This window comes from Leucoraja erinacea, unplaced genomic scaffold (genome assembly GCF_028641065.1).
Source record: "Leucoraja erinacea ecotype New England unplaced genomic scaffold, Leri_hhj_1 Leri_639S, whole genome shotgun sequence".
Lineage (NCBI taxonomy): Eukaryota > Metazoa > Chordata > Chondrichthyes > Rajiformes > Rajidae > Leucoraja > Leucoraja erinaceus.
Window position 1 is genome coordinate 41,098 of NW_026576552.1, and position 11,382 is coordinate 52,479.

Here is an 11,382-nt window from a genome sequence, read left to right on the forward strand (position 1 = left end):
GGGGCCAATTGCAGGCAATGGGACCTGGAAAATACCAGATTAACTGGTTGAACTATCCCATTGCAACCTGTTATCCTTGGCTCATCTCCCAAGAGGAAGAAGAAAACTGACCTTTCCATACTTGCCAATGAACAGCATCTTAATGCTATTTTTGACAAAGTCAACAAGATCAACTATGAGAACAATTGAGGAACAATTATTGAAGGGATGGAGTTGAAAGCCAAAGTTGTCAGTCGAGTAGGTTTAAAGGTTAAAGTTGGGCCGAAGAGCCTGTTTTCATGCTGTGGTACATTTAAATTACAGGCCACACAGCCCCGTAAATATAGTGAACTATTCAGGCAGTGGACACGAGGTCATTTCAATTCAGATAACTTAGTTAAATATCATTCTGGATTACAAAGATACTGTCAATTTTACTTCGGAGTCACGTGAGTGACTTCGTGAAGAACCCCGCTGCGGCGCATGCGTGTCATATCGCTAGACGCATGGTGCGAGTCAGACATGGGAGAGGACGTCTCCCTAGAGGGAAATGCAAAGAAGCAGGTAAGAGACTGCAAAATTTTTCCCACTTACCTTGCAGGTAGGAAATACAAGAAGCTGCGGGAAGCTGGAGGGGAGAACCACGGAAACAGCGGGCAGCCAGCAGCCAGCAGCAGCCGACGGCACGCGAATCCTCCGGAGAGGATTCCTAAAAGGCTATTTTTAGTAGCAGCACAGCTGTGCCCGACGTCGCTCCCCGCACCGGCAAGATTGACTGCTGCCGGGCGGGAAGCGGAGCAACACGTCCCGGGGGGGGGGCAGTCGCTAGCGGCTCCGGTGCCGATTGAAGCGGCTGCAGGTCCCGGAAGAGAGAGAGCCGACATCTGGGACAGCAGCCCAAGGACCTGCGCTACGGGGTCCGTGGGGCTGCGGGAGGAAGGACGTTCCTCCCAAACGGCAGGCTGAAAACCAGTACAGGTAAGAACAAATTTCCCTTACCTTTGGTTTTTTTCCAGACGTTGCTGCTGTATTCTGAAGAGCAGCAGGTAGCCAGCTAAGGACGTCAGGGCAGAGCCACAGGTCGTTACTGCTGTGATCTGAACAGCAGGCAGCCAGCTACTGATGTCAGTATAGAGCTGAAGTGCTGCCACACAGAGTTTGCTGCTGCTTAATGACCAGCAGCAGGCAGCAATGAATGTCGGCACCAGCATCTCCCATAAGGGAGCGAGTGCCAAACTTCACCCTAAATGGGTAGAGGTGCCCGTGAGTACCAGGACCATGGGGAGCGACCAGTGCCCGTAGGCATGGGGACCGGCTGCGGGAAATACCGCGTGCGACTAGTGCCAGAGAGCACCAAGGTCGGCAGGAGCGGTCCCATATATTAAAGCACCCGCGACGACTAGTGCCCGAGAGCATGTAAGTCGGCTGGAGCGGTGGCTGGAGGAAATTTCTCCACAGTGGCAGGCTCCGGGATTGGAGGATAGCCACAGTGGGCAAATAAATATAAGTCCCACAGCAGTTTTCCCATAAGGGCTGCATGAAATGTCAGACGCCTCTGAGGAGGGTATGGAAGGTCTGACGGGGTAAAATCTGAGCAGGTGATGGAGCCATTTTCCCCTATTGAAGGGGGGGATAAAATAACCTGCTGAACATGATGAGCCAGTACTGCCAGCAGAAACACACTGAGAATGATCTCGAGAAGGATGGCTGTGAGTATTGAGGGGCTGTGAGTCCACCCATCAACTTCAAGCTAATATTTTTGCTGAAGTGTTGGCAAGGCTTTTATACCCCGGGATATTGTGGTGCTCTTAATGTAGCCATTGTTACAGGTGCATTTGCAGACAGGTTGGGCAGAGGTACCCAGCAGCAGCGTCCTGTTTAGGGTTTGGCCCGGGACGACCACTGTGGAAGATGCAAAAGTTTCTACGTCAGCATCTACCCTAACATTAACCTTTAGGCCCTCCACAACCGCGTATGAAACCAAGAAAATAACTTGGTTACCACTGATAACCATGGAGGTAGGTGAATTTGGGGCTCCAGCATTAATAGGGAGCACGGAAGTTGGAGGGACATTGCAATTTCATTTTGAAGCTTGGAGTAATATATCTATGGACAGATATATCCTTAGCAGTTTTAAGGGATATCTGATAGAGTTTCTACACAAACAAAACCCTCCAGTACAACATAAACCGGACAGATATACATGCTGGTAATGGAATAAACCAAACCTGAACAACAGGATTTGTCTCAAACATCTTTATTAGAAATAAGAAAGATGGGGGTTGCCGTATTATTATGGATTATCAATGCTTCACAATGTGGTGCAATATGTTCATTTTAAAAATGGATACTTTTAGCAGTGCTAAAGAGTAAGTTTTTCAGCAAGCTACTGTATGGCAAGTATTAATCTTTAAGATCCTTGCTATTCAATATCCAACAGGGAGAAACATTTTAAACCAGCGTTGGGACTGCTGCAACACCAAAATCATAGAGTAATGGCATAGTTGGATGATATCCTTATTGTGGGAATAACTTATGAATCGGCATGTTAGGCAGTGGTTGCCACTAAACAATTGTTTGAACAGCTGGGATTCATTGTCCATCCACTTAAGTCAAAATTGACACCATTAACACATTTAATATGTTAATGACTTTACTAATATGGAAAGCCACAGAGTTCAATGGGCTCATAATTATAGAGGCCATTTATTGTGGCCAATGGAGCTAATGATAGAAGCTATAAAAGAATTACAATGTTGGGAACACAATGTTAAGTATTGCTCCAAACCCAATAGTTATTCTCAACCCGTCTGTGCTATTACAAACAGATACCATCTCGAGCTATGGGGGAGATGGAATATATAAGAAGCTAACCTACATAACACTAAGGGTTAGAAATGTTAAGTGCATTTCATGGGCTAAAATCTTATTGCTCAGGAATGAAACTGCAGCATGTTAGATGGTAGATAGATAATACCTCGGTGGTGGCATATATAAGTCATATGGGTGGAAAGATATCAACATCTTGTGATGAATTGGCAAATTCAATTTGGCAATGGTGTGTCCAAAGGAATATTTGGTTATCGGCTACGTATCTACCAGGGATACTAATTCAGTGGCAGACACCAGGTCACGAAAATTTAGTGAAAGTACTGAATGGATGTTGGATAAAACGGTATTTGCTGAAATCAGTAAAGTATGTAAGGCCGGATATTAGAATTGCATCCAGGGTTAAATCACCAGTTACCGAGGTATGTATCATTGGTACCAGATCCTGAGGCAGAAGCTACAGATGCTGTTTCACTGCACTAGGGGAGGGTTTTCATTTATGTATTTCCTCCTTTTCTACTTTATAAATTTGGGGTACTAAGGGACATTCAACAGGAATCGGCATCGGGGATGTCTTAGTACCTGATTGGCTTACCCAACTATGGTTTTCCGGGGTACAGGACATGGTGCTGGAACCATGTATAACGGTAAGACATAGTCCTAAGTTGCTGGTGCATCCAGTAACTGAGGATAGCTATCCATGTCATAGAAAATATTGATTTAGTAGGTTGTAGACTCTAAAACACCGCTACGGGACATGGGGCTATCAAAAGAACTGTGGACGTGATCACAGCAGCACAAAGAAGGTCTACACAAAAACAGTATTTAGGTCACATTAAAAATGGACTAATTACTGCCATAATAACTTTCTGGACCACAGAAATAAGGATGTTCCGGCGGTGCTAGAGTTTCTCACCAGCCTGCACTATGGAGGACTGAGTTTCAGCACTGTGAATAGTGCCAAAAGTGCATTGTCAAGTTATTGGTGGCAAGGAACAGTAAGACAGTCTGTGGGATCACATCCTCTGGTAGTTAAAATTTTAAGAGGAAATGTTAACACCAAGCCACCAAAAATAAGATACAACTATATCTGGGATGTAAGTGTGGCTTTGACCTTGCTAAGGAATTGGTCGCCGGCTACAGCATTAAATCTGGATAACTAACTAGAAATGGTAATGCTGATGGCGCTAGTCACAGCGCATAAGCTCCAGTTATTGCTAAAAGTAAGACTGGATGGCTTCACTATGGCGGCAGGAAGTTTGGGGTTTGTGATCCAGGACCGTATTATTAAACAAAATAGGCCAGGATCAGCGGGGCAGGTCATAGAATTGATGGCCTACCCGGAGGACAAACGCCTCTGTATAGTGAAGCACGTTTTTGTTATACAGTGAAAGTACAAAGGCTATCAGAGGCAAGGTATGGCGTTTAATCAGCTATAAGAAACTGTACTGTAGAGTGTAACTCAGACCATTTCGGGGTGGCTGAAATATGGGTTAAGATAGGCGGGAGTGCACAATAACATATTTAAATATCACTCCACCAGGGCTGCAGCTACATCCGCAGCAAGACGCCTTGATGTATCCATGGACCAAATCCTCAGGATTGCAGGATGGTTGTCGGAGAAAACGTTTCAGAAATGTTATAACAAACCAGTTAGCAGTATGGGAACGTTTTCGGGGAACATTTTAAGTTCTGTATGATAATTTATCCCTGAAGAATACAGGGTTATGATTTGAATTAATTAGATATTATTTATCTTTTCCATTAAATAATTGGTATGAATGTTTTGAATATAATTAACAATTTCTCCCTAACTACCAAGGCAGTTGTGAAGCATGGACTCGCTCCACGGCATGAGGTCACAGAGCTTTGAAATCTTCACGAAGTCACTCACGTGACTCCGAAGTAAAATAGTAAGATTAAACGAGAACTTACCAGTTTGAAGTTTGATCTTTATTTTATGAGGAGGAACGTTGAGGGAATACGTGCCCTCCGCTCCCACCCTCATATGGTCATATCTTAAACTGGTATCTCTTTAATAATCTTACTATCTTAGGTCATTATAGTGTATCTGTGACCTCACACCGCTGCTTTGAAGAATGACACGCATGCGCCGTAGCGGGATTCTTCATGTATTCCCTCAACGTTCCTCCTCATAAAATAAAGATCAAACTTCAAACTGGTAAGTTCTCGTTTAATCTTACTATTATGGTGTCCATGAAAACATGATATTTCATTCCCAGATAAAAGTCTTCATCCCTTCCTTGTCAATGTAATAATGTTAAGTTCAGTTTTGTTTATTTTCACGTGTACCGAGGTGCAGTGAAAATCTTTTGTTGCATGCTAACCAGTCAGCGCAGACAATACATAATTATGGTCAATCTATCTACAGTGCACTGATACATGATATAGGGAATAACGTGAATAACCTTTAGTGCAAGGTAAAGTCCAGTAAGATCCGATAAAAGATAGTCCGAGGATCTCCAATGAGGTAGATAGTAGTGCAGGACTGCTCTCTAGTTGTGTTGGTATGGTTCAATTGCCTGAGAACAGCTGGAAAGGGGGTTTCACTGGCACGGCTAGCATTTGATGCCTGACCACAATTGTCAATGAGATGATATAGGTCAGCACGGTGGCACAGCGGTAGAGGTGCTGTCTGATCGTGCTTACAGCTCCAGAAACCCAGGTTCGATCCCGACTACGGGTGCTGTCCGTATGGAGTTTGTACATTTACCCCATGACCGCGTGTGTTTTCGCTGAGATCTTTGGTTTCCTTCCACACTCCAAAGACGTACAGGTTTGTAGGCTAATTGGCTTGGTATAAATGTAAATCATCCCTCGTGTGTATTAGGAAGTGGTACTGTGCGGGGATCGCTAGTCAGCGCAGGCTTGGTGGGTTGAAGGGCCTATTTCTGCGCTGTATATCTAAACTAAAATATATATGAAGTGCCTGATCAGATGTTGGCAATCCAACAATTGTCCAAATGTGCAGCGGTCCAACTTGGCAACCAACAAGTAACTATTTAAATTAATCCCATTCATCAGCACTTTATACATAACACAGTGAACGGCTCGATTGTAATCATGCATTGTCTTCCCACTGACTGGATAGCACACAACAAAAACTTTTCACTGTACCTCAGTACACGTGACAATAAACTAAATGAAACTAAACTAAAAATTACATCCTATGCCTAGGTAACTCAAAGGCTCAGTCAAATGGTTCTTAAATTTCACAAGAGTCTCTGTCTCCACTACCCTCTCAGGAGACTTGATTCATAGGGGTGTACAAAATCATGAAGGGAATAGATAGGGTGAAAGAGCAGAATATTTTCCCAGAGTAGGAGAAATAGGAACAAGAGGACATCGGTTTAAGTTCAGGGGTAAGAATTAATAGAATCCTGAGGGGTAATCGTTTCAGTGAGAGAGTACTTGGTATAATCTAAAATTATATCAACCACCGAAGTCAGACGATAGTTCCCACTATTCTGCTTTGCTCCCTTCTTGTGCAGCGGGGTAATATTAGCAACTTTCCAACCATCTGGGACATCCCCAATATCTGGTGATTCTTGAAATATCATTTCAATGCCTCCACAATCTCTAAAGCCACCTCTTTCAGAACCCTAGGGTGCAGTCCATCCGGTCCAGGTGACTTATTTACCTTCAGCCCTTTCAGCTTCCCCAGCACCTTCTCCCTAGTAATAGCCACTCCACTAACTTCCAACCCCTGACTCTCTTGAACTACTTCTTGAATAACCTTGAAGTATGAGATAATGATAAATGAGGCACAAATTGTGAAGCTAGAATGTAGGTGGAAGGGGACAGGGGGAGGGGGAAGAAGGGAATAGGTGCAAATCCAGAACGGAATGGGGAAGAAAGTAGAAAAACAAGGTGGGGAGGGGATTGTGTAGGAAGGAACTACAGATGCAGGTTTACACCAAAGATAGACACAAAATGCTCGTAACATAGCGGGACTGGGAGGGGATTGTTACCCAAAATTGGAGAATTCAGTGTTAGGTTTTAAGCAACCTAAGCAGAATATAAAGTACTGTTCCAAACTTTGCATGTGGGCTCACATATATAGTATGTGTGTATGTACACAAAAAAGCTGGAGAAACTCAGCGGGTGCAGCAGCATCTATGGAGCGAAGGAAATAGGCAACGTTTCGGACCGAAACCCTTCTTCAGATTCTGTGTGTATGTATATGTGTACGTGTGCATGTGTGATTATGTGTATATATACACACAGCAAACTTTTTTCATGTTTAATATATAGTTTACAGTGTACTATGTGGGAGTACGTGTATATATACATACTGAACTTTTTTTCTTGTTTAATATATTGTGCACAGTGTACTATGTATACATAGGCTGGGACTCTTTTTCTTGGAGTGCAGGAGGATGAGCTGTGATCTTATAGAGGTGTACAAAACCATGAGATAGGTCGGGTAGATGCACAGAGCCATAGAAGGGGGAAAGGTTTAGTAGGAATCTGAGGGGTAGCTTTTTCACACAAAGAGTGGTTGGTGTAATCAACAAGCTGCCAGAGGAGGTAGTTGAGTCTGGGACTATCCCAATGTTTAAGAAGCAGTTGGACAATATATGGATAGGACAGGTTTGGAGGGATATGGACCAGGCGCAGGCAGATGGGACAAGTGACTATGATATTCTGTTGTGCTGCTGCAAGTAAGAATATCATTGTTCTGTCTGGTACATGTGACAATAAAACATTCGTGACTCTTGTATCTAGGACACGAAGAAAATACACACAAAATATACATAACTCTTTGCCTTTGTTGCTCTTGCTTTGCTAACCAAGCCTGAATTTTCAGGAAACCACCAGGTTATATTTGGCCAAAAGCCACAGTTTCATATTCTTGGAAACGCTGTGACTTACGAGCAGGTCATTTTCAGTTTCAACAGACAATAGACAACAGGTGCAGTAGGCCATTCGGCACCGAGCCAGCACCACCATTCAATGTGATCATGGCTGATCATCCACAATCAGTTCCCTGTTCCTGCTTTCTCCCCATATTCTTTGACTCCGCTATCTTTAAGAGAGAGCTCTCTCTTGAAAACATCCAGAGAACCAGCCTCCACCGCCCTCTGAGGCAGAGAATTCCACAGACTCACAACTGTGTGAAAACGTTTTTCCACAACTCCGTTCTAAATGGCTTACCCCTTATTCTTAAACTGTGGCACCTGGATCTGGATTCCCCAACATCGGAAACATGTTTCCTGCCACTAGCGTGTACAAACACTTAATGATCTTATATGTTTCAATAAGATCCCCTCTCATCCCGTCTAATTTCCAGAATATACAACCCCAGCCGCTCCATTCTATCAACATAATTCCCATCCCAGGAATTAACATGGTGAACCTATAGAAATATAGAAACATAGAAACATGGAGGGTAGCTAATGTAACCCCACTTTTTAAAAAGGGAGGGAGATAGAAAACGGGGAATTACAGACCAGTAAGTCTAACATCGGTAGTGGGGAAACTGCTAGAGTCATTTATTAAGATGGGATAGCAGCACATTTGGAAAGTGGTGAAATCATTGGGCAAAGTCAGCATGGATTTATGAAAGGTAAATCATGTCTGACAAATCTTATAGAATTTTTCGAGGATGTAACTAGTAAAGTGGACTTTGGACAAGGTCCCACATAAGAGATTAGTATACAAACTTAAAGCACACGGTATTGGGGGTTCATTATTGATGTGGATAGAGAACTGGCTGGCAGACAGGAAGCAAAGAGTAGGAATAAACAAGTCCTTTTCACAATGGCAGGCACTGACTAGTAGGGTAGCGCAAGGCTCAGTGCTGGGACCCCAGCTATTTACAATATATATTAATGATTTGGACGAGGGAATTGAATGGTGGCCGATTAGGAAAAGGAGAGGTGCAACGAGACCTGAGTGTCATGGTACACCAGTCATTGAAAGTAGGCATGCAGGTGCAGCAGGCAGTGAAGAAAGCGAATGGTATGTTAGCATTCAAGTTAAAAGGATTTGAGTATAGGAGCAGGGAGGTTCTACTGCAGTTGTATAGGGTCGTGGTGAGACCACACCTGGAGAATTGCGTATAGTTTTGGTCTCCTAATCTGAGAAAAGACATTCTTGCCATAGAGGGAGTACAGAGAAGGTTCACCAGACTGATTCCTGGGATGTCAGGACTTTCATATGAAGAAAGACTGGATAGACTCGGCTTGTACTCGCTAGAATTTAGAAGATTGAGGGGGGATCTTTTAGAAACTTACAAAATTCTTAAGGGGTTGGACAGGCTAAATGCAGCAAGATTGTTCCCAATGTTGGGGACGTCCAGAACAAGGGGTCACAGTTTAATGATAAGGGAGAAATCTTTTAGGACCGAGATGAGAAGAACATTTTTCACACAGAGATTGGTGAATCTGTGGAATTCCCTGCCACAGAAGGTAGTTAGTTGAGCCCAGTTCATTGGCTATATTTAAGAGGGAGTTAGATGTTTCTCCAGAAGAAGGGCCTCAACCAAAAACCTCATACATTCCCTCTCTCCAGAGATGTTGCCTGTCCCGCTGTGTTACTCCAGCATTTTGTGTCTAACTTCGAATTAAACCAACACCTGCAGTTCTTTCCTATATATTTGTGTATATACACATACTCACACATACATGCACACACAGACACACGTATATATATGTGTGTGTGTGTGTATATGTACATATGAGTATGTGCATATATACACACAAACAATTTTATTCTTGTTTATTATATTGTTTACAGAGTACTATGTGTGAGTATGTGTATATACACACACTGAACTTTTTTTCTGGTTTATTATATTGTTTATAGTGCATTATGTTTACATATTCTGTTGTGCTGCTGCAAATAAGAATTTCATTGTTCCATCTGGGACATATGACAATAAAACACTCTTTAGTCTTGACTCTATGATACTAAGAATGTACATACACAATATACATTATTGTCAACTGTACACCCCTTTATTGCACTCGCTTTACTAATCAAGCCCGCATTTGCTGGAAACCACAAGGTTATGTCCTACCAAACGACCCAGTTTTATGTGTATGTCTCGAAAACATCTCTAAATTTGCAGATGACACAATGCTGGGTGGCAGTGTGAGCTGCAAGGAGGATGCTATGAGGCTGCAGGGTGATTTGGATAGGTTGGGTGAGTGCGCTGATGCATAACAGCTGCAGGTGATGTGGATACGTGAGGTTATCCACTTTGGTGGCAAGAACAATAAGGAAGATTAATATCTGAATGGTGTCAGATTAGGAAATGGGGAGGTGCCATGATGCCTGATTTCAATTACTGAAAGTATGCATGCAGGTACAGCAGGCAGTGTAGAAAGAGAATGGCATGTTGGCCTTCATTGCAAGAGGATTTGAGTATAGGGGCAAGCAGGTCCTACTGCAGTTGTACAGGGCCCTGGCAAGACCGCACCTGGTGTATTGTGTGCAATTTCAGTCTCCAAATTTGAGGAAGGACATTTTTGCTATTCAGGGAGTGCAATGTGGGTTCACCAGGTTAATTCCTGGGATGGGGTGTCTAACATATGATGAAATAATTGATGGACTGGGCTTATATTCATTGGAACTTAGAAGGATGAAAGGTGATCTTATAGAAACATGTAAGATTATTAAGGGATTGGACAGGCTAGATGCAGAAAAATTTTCCCAATTCCGGGGGGGTCCAGAACCAGGGGTCACTGTTTAAGATTAAGGGGTAGGCCATTTAGGACAAAGATGAGGAAATACTTTTTCACCCAGAGAGTTGTGAATCTGTGGAATTCTCTGCCGCAGAAGGCAGTGGAGGCCCATTCACACAGTAGGATATAGCTCTGAGGGCTAATGGAATCAAGGGATATGGGGAGAAAGCAGGAATGGGGTACTGATTCTAAATAATCAGCCATGATCATATTGAATGGCGGTGCTGGCTCACAGGGCAGATGGGCCTTCTCCTGCACCCATTTTCCATGTATCTATGTTTCTAATTCCCATAATGTAAGAGCAGAGCATTTTCAGTTTGCTCCAAACCTCATGACCTGCAGATCCAGATCTAGCTGTAAGAGGTGTGTCATTGTCCAATTTAAACCCTGACTATTATGTTCTATTTACCTTCACACAGCACGGTGGAGCAGCAGTAGAGCTGCTGCCTCCCAACATTCACAATGCTCACAGCGCCAGAGACTAGGGTTCAATCCCGACCAGGGGTGCTGTCTGTAGGGCGTTTTGCCCCAAAGATAACCCATGCAGGTCATGGGGAGAATGTACAAACTATGTATAGACAGCACCCATAGTGAGGATGGAACCCGAGTCGCTGGCGCTGTGACGCAGCAACTCTTCCGCTGCTCCACTGTTCAGCCCTGGATGGAGGTATGTATTGGCAACTTGAAGATGTCAGAGATGATTTAATTGATTTATTTGCTGGGATAAAGGTGTAGCTGGAAATTAAGTGGTTTTAATACAGACAAATGTAAGGAATGTAGAACGGCAAGGTTGAGGTGATGTTGGCTCCCTCCTCTTCACGATGCTTAGCTGAATTCTGCACCTTATGAAATCAAAAGGAAA